Genomic DNA, 23,281 nt, shown 5'->3' with positions numbered 1-23,281 from the left:
TGACCTCCTTTTTTTGTTTAATTATTCTCTTTAGAACTTTGAGTACTATATTGAATAGCTAGGGAGAAAGTGGACACCATTGTTTAGTCCCTGGTTTTAGTGGGATTGCTTCTCTTCATTTAGGTTGATGTTGGCTACTGCTTTGCTGTATATTGCTTTTACTATTTTTAGGAATGGATTTGGAATTCCTGTTATTTTCAATACTTATAACTTTTAGGAAGGGGTGTTGAATTTTTTCAAATTCTTTTTCAGCATCTAATGAGATGATCATATGTTTTTTTTTCTTTGAGTTTATTTATATACTGAATTATGTTGATGGATTTCCATATATTGAACCATTGCTACATCCCTGGGATGAAGCTTACTTGATCATGGTGAATGGTCATTTTGATGTGTTCTTGGATTCAGTTTGTGAGAATCTTATTGAATATTTTTACACCAATATTTATAAGTGGAATTGGTCTAAAGTTCTAGTTCTTTGTTGGGTCTATATGTGGTTTTGTTATCAGCATAACTGTGGCTTCATAGAACAAATTAGGTAGTGTTCCTTCTGTCTCTATTTTCTGGAATAATTTAAAGAGTATGGGTATTAGGTCTTCTTTAAAGATCTGATAGAATTCTACACTAAACCATCTGGTCCTGGGCTTTTTGGGGGAGGGGACTTTTAATGCCTGCTTCTATTTAATTGGGGCATATGGGACTGTTTAGATGGTTTATATGATCCTTATTTAATTTTGGTACCAATAGCCAGAAGCTGAAAACAACCCAGATGCCCCTCAACAGAGGAATGGTTACAGCCAATGTGATATATTTACATGTTGGAGTACTAGTCAGCCATTAAAAACAATGAATTTATGAAGTTCTCAGGGAAATGGGTGGAACTAGAAAATATTATCCTAGTGAGGTAACACAGTTATAAAAGAACACATATAGTATGTACTGAATGATAAGTGGATATTAGGCGAAAAGCTTGGAATAGCCATGAAACAACTTACAGACCAAATGAAGCCAAAGAAAAAAGAAGACCAAAATGTGGATGCTTCAGTCCTGTTTAGAAGAGGGAACAAAATAATCATGGGAGGTAGAGAGTTTGAAGGACTTGTCAGGTAGAAAGGAGAGGGAGAGAAAAAAGGGGGTTGGATCAGGTATGGGTGGAGATGGAGAAGATGTACAGAGGGTGAGGAAACTGAACAGAGGTGTATAGCAACGAGGAATGGGGAACTGCAGGTAGCTACCTGCAGGTCCCTGATGCCAGGAATGCAACAGGCTCCCAGGACCCAAATGGGAATGACATTAGCTGAAATACCCAACAAAGGGGAGAGAGATCCAGTAGAGACCATATCCAGAGTTTAGGCAAGGCCCCCGGTTGAGGAATTTGTCCACTTACCCTTCTCAAAATTTTAATGTAGAATTGTTCCTGTCTAAAGGAAATACAGGGCCAAAGAGTGGAGCAGAGACTGAAGTAAAAGCTATTCAGAGACTGCTCCACCTGGATCCATCCCATATGCAGCCACCAAATCCAGTCACTGTTGCTGATGCCAAGAAGTACTTGCAGACAGGAGCTTGTTATAGTTTTCTCCTGAGAGCCTCTGCCAGAGCCTGACAAATGCAGATGAGGGTGCACATATCCAACCATCGTATTGAACACAGAAACCCCAATGGAGGAGTTAGGGGAAGGACTGAAGGAGCTGAAGAGGTTTGCAACCCCACAAGAAGAACAACAATATCAACAAACCAGACAGACCCCCAAGAGCTCTCAGACTAAACCACTAACAGAAGAATACACATGGAGGGGCCCATGGCCCCAGCTGTATAAGTAGCAGAAGATGGACTTATCGAGCATCAATGGGAGCTGAGTACCTTAGTTCTGTGAAGGCTTGATGCCCCAACATTGTGGAATGCTAGGGTCGGTGAGGGGAGAGTGGGAGGGTGGTTAGGGAAACACCCTCATAGAAGCAGGGGGTGGGGAATGGTTTAGAGAGTTTCTAGGGGGAAAACTGGAGATAACATTGGAAATGCAAATAAATAAAATAACCAATTTTTAAAAAGTAAAAATAAGAAAATGTTTTAAAATTTGCTGGAGATTTTTAAAAGTAATATATTGGTATTAGCTATATCAAAAATAAAATAAAATAGATATTTAAATTATGTCCTATTATGACAGGAATTGGTTCTAATGCTTTGAATTAATAAAAAAAAAATCTGCCTGTCCAAATGTTTAAGTTTCTTGTCCCCAATTGTTTTTTGAGAGATCAATAAAGAGCCACCTTCCAATGGCTTGGTGGAGAGAGTGGGTGAAACTTGAATATTGCAGGGGCTGTTAATTGGAAGAGAGGAAGAGACAATCACCATGTTTCAGAGGAGACTGGTCAGATTTAGAGCTTAATGAGGAAAATAATCAGAAATGTAGATGATAAGGAATGCGGCCCTCAAAAGAGCTGCTCACAAGCATCTTGGGCAGCAATGACAACTGGCCCCCCAGAAGGAACAAGGCAGCAAAGATAGATCATAGATTTAGAGTGTTGTGTAGGAGTACCAACAGAAAATAATCCATGATAGACTAGAACTGCTTAACCTTTGAGCTAGCCAAGGCATTCTAAGAACAGGCTAATGTGTGTGTGTGTGTGTGTGTGTGTGTGTGTGTGTGTGTGCTCGCGTGTGCGTGCGCACGTGTGTGTACACATGTCATGTGCATGTGCATTTCATTTGCAGGTCCAAAGAGTTCCAGGTGTATGGAAACATGTGATCCACAGGAAGCAAAAAAATGGTTCAGCTAAACAGTCTGCTACACTAGTATTTCCATTTAAAATATATTTTTGATCAACATACCTCTCTTCCAAACTTCTCAGTCCCTGGCAAAAGGCTTTATTCACTCTATATCTATGAGATTTAATAATTATGATGGCCTATGAATGAAATTATGCCACATCTATAATTCAGCTTCTTTCTTATTTCATTGAATAACTATTCACCTTGAATCCATATTGTCATAAGGTCCATAAAGTATCTATTATTGAAATAATGAGAATACTGGGACTGTAACTTCACTTTAATTTTTTCTCTTCCAATATAGACAATAAATTACAAACATTAAATTCATTCCTCCTTTCTCTGAGACATCTGACTGGAAAAAACAAGGCTCAGTTCTCATTCCTCCAAGTTTCCCCATGCTACTACAATGCCCAGGACACCAGTGGAACTTCTCAGGGAATTTTTCTCCAGATAGAGGGCATACTGAGAGTGGTTGCTGCCCTACTTGTGTCCACTTGAGATTTTGTACAGTTCTCTGAATCTACCCTAATCTTCTTTGCTTTATCTTGAAAGTGTTCTGATTTATTTTCTGCCACATTCTCAGGAACAACAGATATTTCTTTGGAAAGAGACATGACTTTAAGTCGCCAGTTGAAACACCCAGTTTTCAAACCCAATGCCCAAAGAATGCACTTCCCTAGCTTTTATTTTGTTCATTTGTTTTTTGAGCCTTGATAGTTGAATGTTTGCTCTGTTCCACAAACAACCTGTGCCTATGATTGCTTATCTTGTGGTTGACACAAAACTAGAAAAGATATATTGTAAGCTAAATGACAGGGAGACAAGAGTCTCACAGACTAAATTCCCTATAGCAATACACAGAAAATGTTCTTTTCTTTTCTTTTGCCTGTTCCTGGTACTCTTGCCTTAGAAACACTCATAGGTCAGAAAATTACTCCATGAAGAGTTCAGGAGAAAGGGAGGGCTTAGGAGGTGATCTCATTGAAGCAGCTCATGATGATTCTGTGCAGGAGTTGGTCAATTCCATGGAGTGCAGAGCTTAGACACTAAGGCACACTTCATTCACCAAAGTTGCATATGTGGATCACCATCCTTGGCTTCTGTCCTGTGCTCCCATTAACTAACCAATTACTGAAAGCATTCCTTAAGAAGTCACTTGCTTTAGTGGGATTGCTTCAAGTATCTCTCCATTTAGTTTGATGTTGGCTTTTGGTTTGCTGTATAATGCTATTACTATGTTTATGTGTGAGTCTTGGATTCCTGATTTTTCTAAGACTTTTAAATAGAAGGGCTGTTGAATTTTGTTAAATGCTTTCTCAGCATCTAATGAGATGATCATGTGAATGAACCCACACACCTATGGTCACTTGATCTTTGACAAAGGAGCTAAAATCATCCAGTGAAAAAAAGACAGAATTTTCCAAAGATGGTGCTGGTTCATTCTAATCTCCTTGTACAAAACTCAAGTCCAAGTAGATCAAGGACCTACACATAAAACCAGATGCACTGAAACTAATAAAAAAGAAAGTGGGGACAGCATTGAACACATGGGCAAGGGGGGAGATTTCATGAACAGAACACCAGTGGCTTATGCTCTAAGATCAAACACAGACAAATGGGACCTCATAAGATTGCCATGATTATTCAAGGCAAAGGACACTCTCAATAGGACAAAAAGGCAACCAACAGACTGGGAAAAGATCTTTACCAACCCTAAATCCAATATAGGGTTAATATTCAATATATGCAAAGAAATCAAGAAGTTAGAGTTCAGAGAACCAGATAACCCTATTAAAACTGGGGTACAGAGCTAAACAAAGAATTCTCAACTGAGGAATCTCTAATGGAAGAGAAGCACCTAAAGAAATGTTCCTTAGTCATCAGGGAAATGCAAATAAAAACAACCCTGAGATTTCACCTCACACCACTCAGAATGGCTAAAATAAAAAAAAAAACCTCAGGTGATAGTAGATGCTGGCAAAGATGTGGAGTCTTGTGCGCGCCCGACTCGCCAGGACCCTTCTGCTTGATTGCAGATGCGAAGAGACCCCAAGCCCAGAACTGGTGCTGCTTATATAGGCCTAGGAGAGGCGTGTCTCACACCCAGATTGGTTATGCATGGGTTATGCTTACCACCTCATTTGCATATCTACATCTGATTGGTTAACTTGTCTCTCATCTGATTGGTTAACTTGTCTCTCATCTGATTGATTAACTTGTCTCTCATCTGATTGGTTAACTTGTCTCTCATCTGATTGGTTAATTCTCAAAACCTCATCTTGGCAAAAAAAGACTTTACTGCCTATATATGTGTGGTGGCCAGCGGTAGCCAGTGCCACCCTGCAATGGCACATGTGGCTTCCCACAGTGGAAAAAGAGGCACACTCCTCCATTGTTGGTGGGACTGCAAGCTGGTACAACCACTCTGGAAATCAGTCTAGTGGTCCCTCAGAAAATTGGCATAGTATTACCTAAAGACCCAGCTATACCACTGCTAGGCATATAACAAAAAGTTGCTCCAACATATTACAAGGACACATGGTCCACTATGTTTATAAAAGCCTTAATTATAATACCCAGAAGCAGTAAAAAACCCAGGTGTCCCTCAACAGAGGAATGAATACAGAAAATGTGGTACATTTGCACAATGGAGTACTACTCAGCTAGTATAACAGTGACTTCATGAAATTCTTAGGCAAATTGATGGAACTAGAAAATATCCTGAGTGAGGTAAATGAGAAACAAAAGAACACACATGGTATGCACTCACTGATAAGTGGATATTAGCTCAAAATACCCAAAATACAATTCATAGACCACGTGAAGTTCAGGAAGAAGGAAGACCAAAGTGTGGATGCTTTGGTTCATCTTAGAAGTGGGAACAAAATACTCATGGGAGGAAATATAGAGACAAAATGTGGAGTAGATACTGAAGGAAAGGTCATCTAGAGACTGAATCACCTGGGAATCCGTCCCATATACAGTAACTAAACCCAGTGAGTATTGTAGATGCCAAGAAGTGCTTGCTAACAGGAGCCTGACATACAGGTTTATTGGATAATTAAAGAGGCTCTGGTAGAGTTTGACAAGTACAAAGGTGGATGCTTGCAGCAAACTATTGTACTGCACACTGGTATTCAATGGAGGAGTTAGAGAAAGGACTGAAGGAGCTGAAGGAGTTTGCAACCCCATAGGAAGAACAATATCAACCAACAAGATCCCCCTCCTGGGCCCCAAGCTCCCAGGGGCTAAACCACCAACCAAACAGTACACATGGAGGGACCCATTGCTCCAGCTGCATATGTAGGAGCAGATTGCCTTGTCTGGTATCAATGGGAGGAGATACCCTTAGTTCTGTGAAGGATCGATGGATGCTCCAGTGTAGGGGAATGACAGTACAGGGAGGCCAGATTGAGTGAGTGGGTGGGGAAACCCCCTCATAGGAGCAGTGGGGGGGGGGGCATGGTTTAGTGGGTTTCTAGGGGGAAACCCAGAACAGGGATAATAATTGAAATGTAAATAAAAATTATCCAATAAAAAGCCACTTTAAAAAGTGTTTAAAAAGGAAATAAAAATAAATTTGAAACCATCAAAAAAATATCACTTGCAAATTAGTCTCCATCTCTCAGGTTGCTCCTTGGTAATTTGATCTAATACCATGCCTTCTTGATATTTTACTAAGATTTTAACCTTAGAAAAGAAATTTTCAGTATTTTTTATGATTATAGTTTTCCAAAGTATTTTATGAAACTTTCATTCGTTTTCATGTCTTTTATTTCTCCCTCTGACACACAAGGACACACGTTCAGAAACTACTCTGAATTTAGGAGAAAAAGTTGAAAATGTAGATATTATGTCTGCCTTGACTCTTATTAACAAAATTTGTTGGAATATCTTGAATATTATGCTTATTTATATAGAATAAATTAGTTTGCTCCTTTTGTAACCATAATGAAATTAAAAAAAAAAACCATAATAACAAAAATAATATTTTTCTCAGGATGGTGTTACTCAGAAAATGTCATTGGGAAAATTTCGTGAACAATAGAAATCTAACATATACTAACTTACATAATGTTATATTTGTCAACTATCATAAAGTACATACTTAATTCCTTATATTTAAAATACATATAAAATAGATCCTAACTTGGGGAAAAATAGCAGAGGCTAAAAGAACTAGAAAAAATTGAAAGCATATGTGTGGAAGGCATTCCAGGTACCTTACATAAGTATCCATTCATATTTTCCATAGTAAAAAGAAATATATGATCTGCTTTTTAATATATAAAAAGATGTAATGGACAGAGGAGTTAATGCATTAGAGTATTATAAAATTGTCAGAGAGGACAGTGACCTGCCCTGCAGGGAGCGCCATCTTGGCTCCGGGACTCCGCCGAACTTAGTCTACAGGTTAGAGTGAGGACCACAGAGGCAGACAGCTTCTGGGACAGGCGGGAGCCACAGAGCCGCTGAGGCAGCACCCTTTTGGGGCCGCAGACATCCGGCACCCTCCCAGTCGGAGGACAGTGACCTGCCCTGCAGGGAGCGCCATCTTGGCTCCGGGACTCCTCCGAACTTAGTCTGTACAGGTCAGAGTGAGGACCACAGAGGCAGACAGCTTCTGGGACAGGCGGGAGCCACAGAACCGCTGAGGCAGCACCCTTTTGGGGCCGCAGACATCCGACACCCTCCCAGCCGGAGAACAGTGACCTGCCCTGCAGGGAGCGCCATCTTGGCTCCGGGACTCCGCCGAACTTAGTCTGTACAGGTCTGCTGACAGAGGATACTCAGAATCCCCAGAAGAACAACCTCTGAACAGAGACAACTATAACAACTCCAGAGATTACCAGATGGCGAGAGGTAAAGGTAAGAATCTTACTAACAGAAACCAAGACCACTCACCATCATCAGGACCCAGCACTCCCACTTCGCCCAGTCCAGGGCACCCCAACACACCTGAAAAACTAGACCTGGATTTAAAAGCATATCTCATGATGATGGTAGAGGACATCAAGAAGGACTTTAAAGAACTACAGGAGAACATGGCTAAAGAGTTACAAGTCCTTAAAGAAAAACAGGAAAACACAACCAAACTGGTAGAAGTCCTTAAAGAGAAACAGGAAAACACATCCAATCAGATGATGGAAATGAACAAAACCATACTAGACCTAAAAAGGGAAGTAGACACAATAAAGAAAACCCAAAATGAGGCAACACTGGAGATAGAAACCCTAGGAAAGAAATCTGGAACCATAGATGCAAGCATCAGCAACAGAATACAAGAGATGGAAGAGAGAATCTCAGGTGCAGAAGATTCCATAGAGAACATGGGCACAACAATCAAGGAAAATGGAAAATGCAAAAAGATCCTAACTTAAAACATCCAGGAAATACAGGACACAATGAGAAGACCAAACCTACGGATAATAGGAGTGGATGAGAATGAAGATTTTCAACTCAAAGGACCAGCAAACATCTTCAACAAAATTATAGAAGAAAACTTCCCAAATCTAAAGAAAGAGATGCCCATGAACATACAAGAAGCCTACAGAACTCCAAATAGGCTGGACCAGAAAAGAAATACCTCCCGACACATAATAATCAGAACAACAAATGCACTAAATAAAGATAGAATACTAAAAGCAGTAAGAGAAAAAGGCCAAGTAACATATAAAGGCAAGCCTATCAGAATTACACCAGATTTTTCACCAGAGACTATGAAAGCTAGAAGATCCTGGACAGATGTTATACAGACACTAAAAGAACACAAATTCCAGCCCAAGCTACTATACCCAGCCAAACTCTCAATTAACATATATGGAGAAACCAAAGTATTCCACGACAAAGCCAAATTCACACATTATCTCTCCACGAATCCAGCCCTTCAAAGGATAATAACAGAAAAAAACCAATACAAGGACAGGAACCACGCCCTAGAAACAACAAGAAGGTAATCCCTCAACAAACCTAAAAGAAGACAGCCACAAGAACAGAATGCCAACTTTAACAACAAAAATAACAGGAAACAACAATTACTTTTCCTTAATATCTCTTAATATCAATGGACTCAACTCCCCGATAAAAAGACATAGACTAACAAACTGGCTACACAAACAAGACCCAACATTTTGCTGCTTACAAGAAACTCATCTCAGAGAAAAAGATAGACACTACCTCAGAATGAAAGGCTGGAAAACAATTTTCCAAGCAAATGGTCTGAAGAAACAAGCTGGAGTAGCCATTCTAATATCAGATAAGATTGACTTCCAACCCAAACTCATCAAAAAAGACAGGGAGGGGCACTTCATACTCATCAAAGGTAAAATCCTCCAAGAGGAACTATCAATCCTGAATATCTATGCTCCAAATACAAAGGCAGCCTCATTCATTAAAGAAACTTTAGTAAATCTCAAAGCACACATTGCACCTCATACAATAATAGTGGGAGACTTCAACACACCACTTTCACCAATGGACAGATCATGGAAACAGAAACTAAACAGGGACACAGTGAAACTAACAGAAGTTATGGATCAAATGGATCTGGCAGATATCTACAGAACATTTTACCCTAAAACAAAAGGATACACCTTCTTCTCAGCACCTCATGGTACCTTCTCCAAAATTGACCACGTAATTGGGCACAAAACAGGACTCAACAGATACAAAAACATTGAAATTGTCCCATGCATCCTATCAGATCACCATGGACTAAGGCTGATCTTCAATAACAAAATAAATAATAGAAAGCCAACCTTCACGTGGAAACTGAACAACACTCTTCTCAATGATACCTTGGTCAAGGAAGGAATAAAGAAAGAAATTAAGGACTTTTTAGAGTTCAATGAAAATGAAGCCACAACATACCCAAACTTATGGGACGCAATGAAAGCATTTCTAAGAGGAAAACTCATAGCTCTGAGTGCCTCCAAAAGGAAACTAGAAAGAGCACACATTAGCAGCTTGACAACACACCTAAAAGCACTAGAACAAAAGGAAGCAAATTCACCCAAGAGGAGTAGACGGCAGGAAATAATCAAACTCAGGGGTGAAATCAACCAAGTGGAAACAAGAAAAACTATTCAAAGAATCAACCAATCAAGGAGCTGGTTCTTTGAGAAAATCAACAAGATAGATAAACCCTTAGCCAGACTCACTAGAGGGCACAGGGAAAGCATCCTAATTAACAAAATCAGAAATGAAGAAGGAGACATAACAACAGATCCTGAAGACATCCAAAACACCATCAGATCCTTCTACCAAAGGCTATACTCAACAAAACTGGAGAACCTGGATGAAATGGAGAAGTTCCTAGACAGATACCAGGTACCAAAGTTGAATCAAGATCAGGTTAATGATCTAAACAGCCCTATATCCCCCAAAGAAATAGAAGCAGTCATTAATAGTCTCCCAACGAAAAAAAGCCCAGGACCAGATGGGTTTAGTGCAGAGTTCTATCAGACCTTCAAAGAAGATCTAATCCCAGTTCTTCACAAACTATTCCACAAAATAGAAACAGAAGGTACTCTACCCAACTCATTCTATGAAGCCACAATTACTCTGATACCTAAACCACAAAAAGACCCAACAAAGATAGAAAACTTCAGACCAATATCCCTTATGAATATTGATGGAAAAATCCTCAATAAAATTCTTGCTAACCGAATCCAAGAACACATCAAAACAATCATCCATCCTGACCAAGTAGGTTTCATACCAGGGATGCAGGGATGGTTCAATATACGGAAATCCATCAACGTAATCCAGTATATAAACAAACTCAAAGACAAAAACCACATGGTCATCTCGTTAGATGCGGAAAAAGCATTTGACAAGATCCAACACCCATTCATGATAAAAGTCTTGGAAAGATCAGGAATTCAAGGCCCATACCTAAACATGATAAAAGCAATCTACAGCAAACCAGTAGCCAACATCAAAGTAAATGGTGAGAAGCTTGAAGCAATCCCTCTAAGATCAGGGACTAGACAAGGCTGTCCACTTTCTCCATACCTATTCAACATTGTACTTGAAGTCCTAGCCAGAGCAATTCGACAACAAAAGGAGATCAAAGGGATACAAATTGGAAAAGATGAAGTCAAAATATCACTTTTTGCAGATGATATGATAGTATATATAAGTGACCCTAAAAATTCCACCAGAGAACTCCTAAGCCTGATAAACAGCTTCGGTGAAGTAGCTGGATATAAAATTAACTCAAACAAATCAATGGCCTTTCTCTACACAAAGAATAAACAGGCTGAGAAAGAAATTAGGGAAACAACACCCTTCTCAATAGTCACAAATAATATAAAATATCTTGGCGTGACTCTAACTAAGGAAGTGAAAGATCTGTATAATAAAAACTTCAAGTCTCTGAAGAAAGAAATTATAGAAGATCTCAGAAGATGGAAAGATCTCCCATGCTCATGGATTGGCAGGATCAACATTGTAAAAATGGCTATCTTGCCAAAAGCAATCTACAGATTCAATGCAATCCCCATCAAAATTCCAACTCAATTCTTCAACGAATTAGAAAGTGCAATCTGCAAATTCATCTGGAATAACAAAAAACCTAGGATAGCAAAAACTCTTCTCAAGGATAAAAGAACCTCTGGTGGAATCACCATGCCGGACCTAAAGCTCTACTACAGAGCAATTGTGATAAAAACTGCATGGTACTGGTATAGTGACAGACAAATAGACCAATGGAATAGAATTGAAGACCCAGAAATGAACCCACACACCTACGGTCACTTGATCTTCGACAAGGGAGCTAAAAACATCCAGTGGAAGAAAGACAGCATTTTCAACAAATGGTGCTGGCACAACTGGTTGTTAACATGTAGAAGAATGCGAATCGATCCATTCCTATCTCCTTGTACTAAGGTCAAGTCTAAGTGGATCAAGGAACTTCACATAAAACCAGAGACACTGAAACTTATAGAGGAGAAAGTGGGGAAAAGCCTTGAAGATATGGGCACAGGGGAAAAATTCCTGAATAGAACAGTAATGGCTTGTGCTGTAAGATCGAGAATTGACAAGTGGGACCTCATGAAACTACAAAGCTTCTGCAAGGCTAAAGACACCATCAATAAGACAAAAAAACCACCAACAGATTGGGAAAGGATCTTCACCTATCCTAAATCAGATAAGGGACTAATATCCAATATATATAAAGAACTCAAGAAGGTGGACTCCAGAAAGTCAAATAACCCCATTAAAAAATGGGGCTCAGAACTGAACAAAGAATTCTTGCCTGAGGAATACCGAATGGCAGAGAAACACCTGAAAAAATGTTCAACATCCTTAATCATCAGGGAAATGCAAATCAAAACAACCCTGAGATTCCACCTCACACCAGTCAGAATGGCTAAGATCAAAAATTCAGGTGACAGCAGTTGCTGGCGAGGATGTGGAGAAAGAGGAACACTCCTCCATTGTTGGTGGGATTGCAAGCTTGTACAACCACTCTGGAAATCAGTCTGGCGGTTCCTCAGAAAATTGGACATAGTACTACCGGAGGATCCAGCAATACCTCTCCTGGGCATATATCCAGAAGATGTCCCAACCGGTAAAAAGGACACATGTTCCACTATGTTCATAGCAGCCCTATTTATAATAGCCAGAAGCTGGAAAGAACCCAGATGTCCCTCAACAGAGGAATGGATACAGAAATTATGGTACATTTACACAATGGAGTACTACTCAGCTATTAAAAAGAATGAATTTATGAAATTCCTAGCCAAATGGATGGACCTGGAGGGCATCATCTTGAGTGAAGTAACACAATCACAAAAGAACTCACACAATATGTATTCACTGATAAGTGGATATTAGCCCAAAACTTAGGATACCCAAGATTTAAGATACAATTTGCTAAACGCATGAAACTCAAGAAGAATGAAGACCAAAGTGTGGACACTGTGCACCTTCTCAGAATTGGGAACAAAACACCCAGGGAAGGAGTTACAGAGACAAAGTTCGTAGTGGTGATGAAAGGATGGACCATTTAGAGACTGCCGTACCCAGGGATCCATCCCATAATCAACTTCTAAACGCTGACACCATTGCATACACTAGCAAGATTTTGCTGAAAGGACCCAAATATAGCTGTCTCTTGTGAGACGATGCTGGGGCCTAGCAAACACAGGAGTGGATGTTCACAGTCAGCTATTGGATGTATCACAGGGCTCCCAATGGAGAAGCTAGAGTAAGTACCCAAGGAGCTAAAGGGATCTGCAACCCTATTGTTGGAACAACATGATGTACTAACTAGAACCCTGGAGCTCTTGTCTCTAGCTGCATATGTATCGAAAGATGGCCTAGTCAGCCATCAATGGAAAGAGAGGCCCATTGGACTTGCAAACTTTATATGCCCCAATATAGGGGAATGCCAGGGCCAAAAGAATGGGAATGGGTGGATAGGGAAGTGGGGGGGGCGCTATGGGGGACTTTTGGGATAGCATTGGAAATGTAATTGAGGAAAATATGTAATAAAAATATTAAAAAAAAATAGTGAATTAGCTAATTATGTCAGGCTGTGAGGTTGAGCAATCCACCAATGGGGTGAGGCACAGTCACTGCTTGGGTTAGGATAGAAACAAGGTGAGCTTCCTGCCTGAAGCATGCTTGCTCATCTGGTTTGGGTCTTGGTTCATGCTTTTGCAGAAGAAAAGATTGCCTTACCAAGTTTACTTTCAAAAAAAAAAAATTGTCAGAGTTAATATTTAACCTGAATTTACATTTTTAAAAAGTATGCATTTACGTATTTAAAAATATATAGCTAAAAAAAAAACCCTTTAGATAGTTAAAAGATGAGAGAAGACATATAAACTTGTGTTATACAAAGTTAACACAGAAGCAGGATAGCCCCCAAATTGATATTGAGAAAATTGGGAATAGATAGTTAATTTATATATAAAAAAAGGCTACTATAAATTGGAGAAAATTGGCAGCTTACTGTGCGAGATGAAAATATGATGAAACCAAATACAGGCTATTGAGGCAAATAAATTACATGGGAGAACATGAGAGGAAAGATATGAGAAAAGACAGGAGCAATGTAGCAGACTGAACTGAGCCAGAGACTCACTATAGCCTTGTGCCTCATCTCCTGTAATTTTTGTTAAGCCACTTGACCTGTGCCTTGTTTTTCTCACATGTAAAGTGTAGATGTTCGAATAATGACTTCCTTTACAAGTCTGTAGGGAACATTAATTAGGTAATGTTCTCTATGAGCTTTGAAGATTAAAAGGCTCAAATAAGTGCTAAGTATAAATACAAAACCAAAGAGATGCAATCAGAAAGTACACAAATTGGAGAGATGAAAGCAGAGAAAAATATAACAGAGGTGATAAAGTCTAGATAGAAAGGGAGGAACATGGGTGACAAGCTGGGGAAAACTGATCCTCCAATAAACACGAGAGTCTGTGTTGAAATCATAGCTTATATGGATTAATGTATGAAGTCTTTACCGTTCTAAAAAATATAATACACTTTTATGTACGCTTCTATGCAGTTTGTGCAAAGAGGAACCTGCATAATTTCTTTTCAAGGACACAAAGTCACCATGCTCATTGTGCCTGTCATTTCCTAAGCTGTACTCTTCATTGTGGTCCACTCTGGTTTTAGGTGTTACATGCCTATCAGATAAGAGGCCTTTGCTTTGAGATGCCCCTTCTCTCTACCCAATACTTTCAATGTGTGAGATTCACAAAGACAAACCAAAATAAGATGGATGGGATGCAGTGACCACAAAGGACTCCAGTGAACTGTGAAACAGGGAAATGAACCAGGCTCTATACAGAAAAGATTGGGTAGACTATGAAACTAATGCCAGTTACTGTATCAAGCTTTACCCTCTAATCTCCTCAAGGCAATTAGAATTTTCAAGGAGAAAATGAAATCATGACTTCACCAGAAAGAACATAGTAGTACTCTGAGTGGATTTTATTTTGCATGAAGAACTTTATTGAGGTATGGGTGTGGAATTGGAGGAAGATATTTAACCAGTGATATTTGAGTTTGAAAGGGAATCAGAATATTCAACAGCTGCCACATCGACAATGGCCAATCACAGCTCGTCTATAAAACCAAGCCTGTTGCATCTCCTATGGATGAAGTCCTGAATTGCATCAGGCATAAAGAGAACTATGAGACTCCATAGCTTAAAGTTTAGAGCAATTTTCTGTTATAGTTTCTTCTAAGTTTCACAGTCTAGTCTTTTGTGCACTCCCTAGTCCTTCAGGCTCAGTAACTATTGTCTACACAGGTGTGATGTAATGATCCATATTGTAACTTGACACCTTGGTGTTATCAAAATGTTAAGTTGGTTTTGCCTCAAATTACTTGCATTGAACAAATGTGATATGACAAACCAGTAAGTGAAGGTACTGTATGTGAGAGACAAATTGGTGAGCAATTTGTTATCAATCTCAAAGGGTATCCAAGCACAAAACCCTACTGCAATAGAAACACATTAAGTTGACATGGTAGACTTCACTGCTAAAAGACAAGGTAGGAATTTGCAGGGGATGTGGAAGTAACAGATTAATATAACACTTCTCAGAAATAATTTTAGATATATCCTTAAGGTAACCTATAAAATAATTTTTGTAATGGCATAGATAACCGTAGTTCAAATGCTTAGGGAAACATCTCATGATTCTTTCACTTATACCATACCTTTTTTCTTTTATCTATTTTAGGTTTGCTCTGTATTTACTTCTGTATTCATATATATTTACGTTTCTAAGGCATAGGTAGAAAAGCACATATAAAATTGGTATCTGATTATATATTTCCTATATACCAGTAGACAACTGATAGGTAAACACATATTTGAATAATACAGTATATAAAAGAGCATAAATAAAAAGATATGGGCATTTTATGAAATTTTGTGTTTAAAAATGTCATAAATAAATAAGAATGATATTTGAATTATCTCATAAATGCATATTTGGATCAAGCCACTCATGATTCCCATTAAATGCTAACATGAAATCTCAATGAGTCATTGAAAAAATTTCAGGGTCTGAGTTCAAATATGGCAATCTTTTTTATTCTTTTTAATTTAGTAATTGATAGCTTCCTAAGAGAAGGTATTGAGTCAAACCAAAACTCAACTATTTAATAGCATTTCTTTGAATGTCTTATGTTTACTGCAGCTTGATCACACCACACTCTCTCCACTTTTTTCTTCTTCTTCTTTTTTTTTTTTTTTTTTTTTTTGCACAAAATTACAGTGCTGGAAATACCTTTGCAGAATATTTTTTCTCATTTACTGTACTGCTAATGAAAATTCTTATGGCACTTTTGACATGGTTCTTTTGTGGCAAGGATTATGACATATTCATCTGTCTTCAGTGGGAGTTCCTGGACACAGGATAGTGTTATAAAGTCCTTCTGGTAAGGTCAGTCACCATATGTTAAGCAGTGAAGACTAAACCTATGTCTTCTTTGAATGACTGACCTATCATCACGTTGATTCTAAAAGACTCTGAAATTTCTTAAGTTCAAAACATAAAATGACTGAACACTGTGTAGTGAAGAGAGAAGCATAAGTTACTCGGTGAACAAGAATATTATGATCTAAACACAGGAGGGAAAAAATGACTTATGTATTTAAACTTGGTATGGGTATAAGGTGTTGGGCGCCAAGGGATTCTGAATTATATTACAATAAACAGAGTCAAACACTCAATTAATATATTTATCTAAACAGCTAATTTCCTATGTAAGGAAAATGGTACTTAATTAATTTGGCTGAATAAGACTTCTAACTGTGAATTCCCAGCAATGCTGCTAAATGGGGTCACTTGATCAACCAACTAGAAAGGAAAAGCATATTGGGATGAAGAATTGGAAAATTATGTATATTAAGAACCTTTCAATTAATATCAATCATTGTATAAAACTCATTTTCTTATATTTATGTTATTTGATCATATCATTCTCCTCTTTCAACACCTCCCACAACTTTCTGCACCTCCTTACAAACACAATTTCAGGCTCGATTTCTTTCTTTAAAATATCAAACCTGAGCCAATAAACAAAGAAGCAAACAATCAAATAAAACAGGATTTGCTGCATCCAAGAAATGCATATTAACATCAAGGATAAACATCATCTCAGGGTAAAAGAATGGAAAAAGACATGCCAAGCAAATTGACCCAAGAAACAACCTGGTGCAGCAATTTGAATATCTAACAAAATAGACATCAAAAGAAAACTAATCTGATAAGGAAGGCACTACATATTAATCAAAAGAAATATCTGCAAAGAGGATATTACAATTTTGAACATTTATGTACCAAACACAAGATCACTCAGGTTCCTAAAAGAAATGATGCTACTGCTAAAATCACATATTGACCCTCAAACTGTGATAGTTGGTGATTTCAATACCTGACTTGCCAATAGACAGGAAACCCAAAGAAAAACAAAAAAGTGAAATGGCCCAGCACTTGGGAGGCAGAGGCAGGCGGATTTCTGAGTTCGAGGCCAGCCTGGTCTACAAAGGGAGTTCCAGGACAGCCAGGGCTATACAGAGAAACCCTGTCTCGAAAAACAAAAACAAAAACAAAAACAAAAGTGAAATAGTGAAGATAATGATATTATAAACCAAATGGCCCTAGTGAAAATTTGTAAAACATTTCACACAAACATTAAAGAATATATCTCCTTCACTGCCAATCTTGAAACTCTCTCCAAAATTGTCCACATATGTGGACACAAAGTAAGTCTCAGAAGACACAAGAAGATTGAAATAACACCCTGTATCTGATCTGATATCACCAAATAAAGCTTCTATCAACAACAACAACAACAACAAAAACAACAACAACAATCCTATAAACTCATGGAAACTGAACAACTCACTACTGAATGAAAAAACATATTAAAATAGGAATTAAAAAAGATGATAAAGACATGAATTGAATGAAATCAAAAGCACAAAGGACACAAACTTATGGGACACAATGAATGCATTTCTAAGATGAAACTTCATAGTACCAAATGTCAACAAAAAGAAAAGAAAAACAAAATGAAAAGAAGAAAGAAGGAAGGAAGGAAGGAAGGAAGGAAAGAAAGAAAGAAAGAAAGAAAGAAAGAAAGAAAGAAAGAAAGAAAGAAAGAAAGAAAGACTTGAAGAGATATCATATTAGTAACTTCATTGCATACCTGAGAGTTGAAGAAGAAGGAGGAGGAAGAGGAGGAGGAGGAGGAGGTGAAGGCAGAGACTGAGAAGAAGAGAAAAGAAAAGGAAGAAAACATAGAAAAGAAAAGAAAAGAAAAGAAGAGAAAAGAAAAGAAAAGAAAAGAAAAGAAAAGCAAGAAAGCAAGGCCCAGAGAGGTAGATATGAAGGAATAACCAAATGAAGCCACTGAATTCAACAATGTAGAAACACACAACCAAATGAAAAGCAATACAAAGAATCAATGAAAAAAATAAAGTTGGTTCTATGAGAAAATCAACAAGATTGGCAAACCCTAAGCTAGATGAAATAAATAAATAAATAAATAAATAAATAAATAAATAAATAAATAAATAAATAACCAATGATGATTTAAATTAACACATAGTTGGAAAGGGGGACATATTTTCAACAGAAGTAGAGAAAACCTAGAATATCATAAGGACATATTTTAGAAACCTGTACTCCACCGATTTGAAAAGTATAACACAAATACATAATTTTCTTGTCCAATACAACCTACTAAAATTAAATCAAAATCAGAAAAGCAATTTAAACAGACATACAATCCTTAATATAACAGAAGCCATCATTGAAAGCCTCCCAGCCAAAAGAATCAGAAAGACATGTAGTTTCTTCACAGAATTCTAACTTACTTTGAAAGGAGAATCAATGCCCATTTTCCTCAAATTATTCTAATAAAGTGAAAGAGAAAAAAAATGTTTCTTACTTCCCTCTAAGAGGCCACAGGTAACATGATCCTTAAGTCCAATAAAGGGAAAACATCCATTTCCCTTATGAACATAGATGCAAATATTCTCAATAATATACTTTCAAACCAAATAAAAGAACCCAAGAAAAAGATTTATGATCTTCAGAACAGAAAAGCAGGATTGGTTCAATATATTTAAATCAATACATGCATTCTACCATATAAACAGACTAAAAGACAAAAACTACAAAATCATCTCATTAGATAAAGAAAAAAACCTTTGGCAAAAATCAAGTAGACTTCATGATAAAAGTCCTGCAGAGATTAAAAATATAAGAAGTATAATAATAATGATAATAGTAATAATAATAGAATTATAAAAGAAGCCCACAGCCAATATCAAGCAAGAAACAAATTCAAATACTTCCATTAAATCAGTAGAAAGACAATGTTTTTCATTTTTTTTCATACCTATTCAATAAAGTACTTGGAATCTTAGAGCAAGAAGAAAAAGTAAACATAAAAAGGATACAAATAAGAAGTGAAACAGTAAAAATATTGTATTTGGTCTTATTTATATATGATATGAATATATATATATATATATATACATAACTGAAGTTAAAATTTCCACCATGATACTTCTACCGCTGATAACCTTTTTTAACTGTTCTGCAAGTTACAAAATTAATACACACACACACACACACACACACACAAGTTACCTTCCTTTATAGACAACAAATGGACTGAGAAAGAAAATAATATATGTTGGGGTAATTGTAACAAAGCAAGTAAAACTTTTTTTTTATTATTTATTAATCATTTTATTCGTTGACATTTCAAATGATATCCCCTTCCCAATTACCCCTCCACAAGCACCCCTTTCGATCACTCCTCTCCCCGTTTCCCTTGCCTCTATGAAGAATGCTCCTCCTCCCACTTACACAATCCTGCCTCACTTCTCTAGCATCCCCCTCTGCTGGGACATCAAGTTTCCACAAGACCAAGGGCCTCCCTTCCATTGATGTCAGATAAGGCCAAGTAAACTCCTTGGTGGGTCCTTTAGTTCCTGGGAGCTTTGGATGATCTGGTTAGTTGATATTGTTTTTCTTATGAGATTGCAATTTCCTTCAGCTCCTTCAGGCCCTCCCTTAGCTCTGCCATTGGGTTCATGGGCACAGTTCAATGGTTGGCTGTGAATCTGTATTGGTCAGGTGGTGGTTGAACCTCTCAGGGAACAGTTATACCAGGGTCCAGGCACTTCTTGGAATCAGCAATAGTGTGGGTGTTTGATGTCTGCAGATGGGATGGATCCCTAGGTAGAGTGGTCTCAGGATGGCCTTTCCTTCAATCTCTGTTCCATTTTTTTCCCTTGTCTTTCCTTTGGACAGGAACATTTCTAGGATTTCAATTTTGAGATTGGGTGGGTGGCCCCATTCCTCAACTGGGGGCAGTGCCTATCTACTGGAGGTGGTCTCTACAGGTTCTATCTATACTTTTGTGGGTATTTTGGCTAAAGTCATCACCATTGTGTTCTGGGAGCATCTCACTTAGCTTTCATCTGGTACTTTCTAGTGGCTACCCCCAGTTCCCCATCCCACACTGCTATATATTTCTATTCGATTTTCTGACCCTCTGTACTTCTCTGCTGGCACTTCCAATACCTGATCATGCCCCCTCACCCCACATTTTCCCTCCTCCATCTACATCCCAGGTCCCTTCCCCCCTCTACTTTCTGTGATTATTTTGTTCCCCTTTCCATATAGGATTGAAGCATCTATACTTTGGTCTTCCTTCTTCTTAATAATAAAAAATTAAGACATTGAAGAAAAAAATTGAAGAAGATATCAGAAGATGGATAGGTCTCCCAAGATCATGAATTGTGAAGACCAATATACTAAAATGATTCTACTAAAAGTAATCTATGTGTTAAATGCAATGTCCATCAAAATTCCAGCACAGCTCTTCAGAGACCTTGAAAAGATGGTTTTTAGCTTCAGATGAAAACACACTTACACAGATCCACAGAGAAGAAAAGAGAAGAAAAAGGAAAAGAAAAGGAAAAAGGGATGAAAAAGAAGCATTAGGAAAGCTAAAGCAACATTAATTAAGGAAATCACTGCTGGAAGCAAAGCCATCACTAACCTCAAATTATACTACAGAGTTATAGCAATAAGAATAACATAGTATCGACATAAAAACAGGAATGTTGATAAATGAAACTGAATTAAGACCCTGACGTACATTAACATAATTATGGACACCTAAATTTTTATAACAAAGCCAAAAATACACACTGGTATAAAAGAAACACTTCAACAATGGTGGTAGTTAAAGTGGTTATACTGTAAAAGAATGCAATATAGCCATACCTATCACCTTGAACAAAACTTAACTCCAATTGAATCAGAGATCTCAGCATAAAAGCAGGCACACTAAACCTGATAGAAATGAAAGTTGGGGAATATCCCAGAAAAGTACATTTTGATCCGAACACCAAGACCAGAGACACTAAGAATAACAATAATTGGGACCTAAAGAAACTAAGGCACGTCTGAGCTGCAAAGGATACAATAATTTAGATAAAACAAAAGGCTACAGAGTGGGAAAATTATTCTTTACCAACTATATACTCAACAGAGGGCTAATTTTAAATCCTATAATGTACTCAATAAAACTGAAAATAATAAAAAGTGCATTTCTAATATAGGATACAGCTCTAAACAGAGTATTCTCTTAAGATGAGCCACTAATACCCGAGAAGCACTTAAGAAATGTCACATCTAAGTCATCAGGAAAATGCAAATCAAAATGTTTTTGAGATTTGATCTTATTAATCAGAAAGGCCAAATCAATCAAACGAATGATAGCCCATGCTAGTAAGAATATCATACCGGGAATACAACACTCATCCATTGATTTTATAGATGGAAACTTGAATAGCCACAAAGGAAATCAGTGTGCGATAGTTTCTCAGGAATCTGGGAATATATTTGCCTCTAGATTTCACAATATTACTATTGGGCATATACCCAAAAGACTCTACATTCAACTACAGAGACACTATCTCAAAAATATGTACAGTTTCTCTAATAATTATTATCATATATTGGAAACAAACTATATGTTCATCTATCAATGAATGGATAAAGGTAATGTGGTACATTTACACAATGATATATTACTTAACTGTTAAAAATGATATTATGCAATTAACAGGAAAGTGGACTGGGATAGAATAAAATCATATAGAGTGATGTAAAACAGACCCCATGAGACAAATATCGTCTATATGTAGATGTTAGCAGTTTAGAATTTGAAAAACAGGCTATAATCCATAGAACCCTAGAAGTTAGGTATAAAGTAATATACTGAGGGAGAATTAAATTACCCTAGGAAAGAAATAAAGTAAATAACTGTAAATAGGAAAATACTGAAATAGAAGGATCAAATGGGCAAGGAGAGGAAAGATTAGAGTGAAGAATGGAATATAAGGAGGGACAACTAAAGCTAAGGGCTATATGAGTGGTTGTATGTAAACCTAACAGAACAGAGGCTTCCCAAAATATTTACATATATAATATTGGCCTAAATAATTGCCAGATAACAGGGAGAGGGAACCCCAGCTGAACATCTCTTGATCTCAAGTAGAAACTTAAGTTCATAAAATGCTTTTCATTTAAATGAATTCTTGATCAAATGAGTCCCTTGGGAAGCCCAAAACAGCCCAGGGTATTGCTAAGGCTATGGATTGTTCTCCACAACTCAATGGTAAGTTCCCATTACTGAAGATCCCTGTGAAAGTAACTTATATTCACCAGATATTGTCCTTGTCTTAGAGGTTCACTGATGAATAAGCTCACCCTTTCTAGTTCTTTCTGAACTCTGGCTGCCTGGTTCAACTCAGCTCTGTTGGTTCAAACTCCTTTCAGAGCTGACTGACTCAAACAGGCTTCTCTCAGCTTCTGACTCAATTGCACTGGTGGCTTCAAACTAACTCAGGCAATCTGTTTTAATCTTCCGGCTCATTCTCATTCTCGGGACCATTTTGTCTTTACTGGAAACCTATCTCTGTAAAACTGTCCCAGTAAAATTGCTCGTTCTCTCTCTCTCTCTCTCTCTCTCTCTCTCTCTCTCTCTCTCTCTCTCTCTCTCTCTCTCTCTCTCTTTCTCTCTCTGATTTGTGTTGGCCAACTATTTCTGAGCATAGGCCATGGCTTAGAGTGTGGTTCATATACCTGGCGTTACTCCTTCGAAGAAAACTTATTTTACATGTCCCATTATTTATCGTTCAATATCAAATAGTTTCTTAGCAAGGACTATAACTTTGTGTTTAGCTCTTCTCAGTGGGATTTTGTATGCCTTCCAATGGAGTAGTTCTTACACAAGCTGTCAAATTTACTGTGAGTCTTATGGGCATTGGTATTGTAATAGAGACTTCCTTTTTAGGTCTGAATACTCCAAATTCTCTTTCTTTCTGCACATTCTCTTGTTATGAGAATCTTTGGTAATGGCCATCTATAGGAACTCAGAACCTTCTCTGACAAATGTTGAGCGATGCACAGATCTCTGATCTCTTCATTAATCT

The sequence above is a fragment of the Mus caroli genome, unplaced genomic scaffold, assembly GCF_978045245.1.
Source record: "Mus caroli unplaced genomic scaffold, Mus_caroli_1 scaffold_9, whole genome shotgun sequence".
NCBI lineage: Eukaryota > Metazoa > Chordata > Mammalia > Rodentia > Muridae > Mus > Mus caroli.
Note: the sequence above shows the minus strand (reverse complement) of the source record.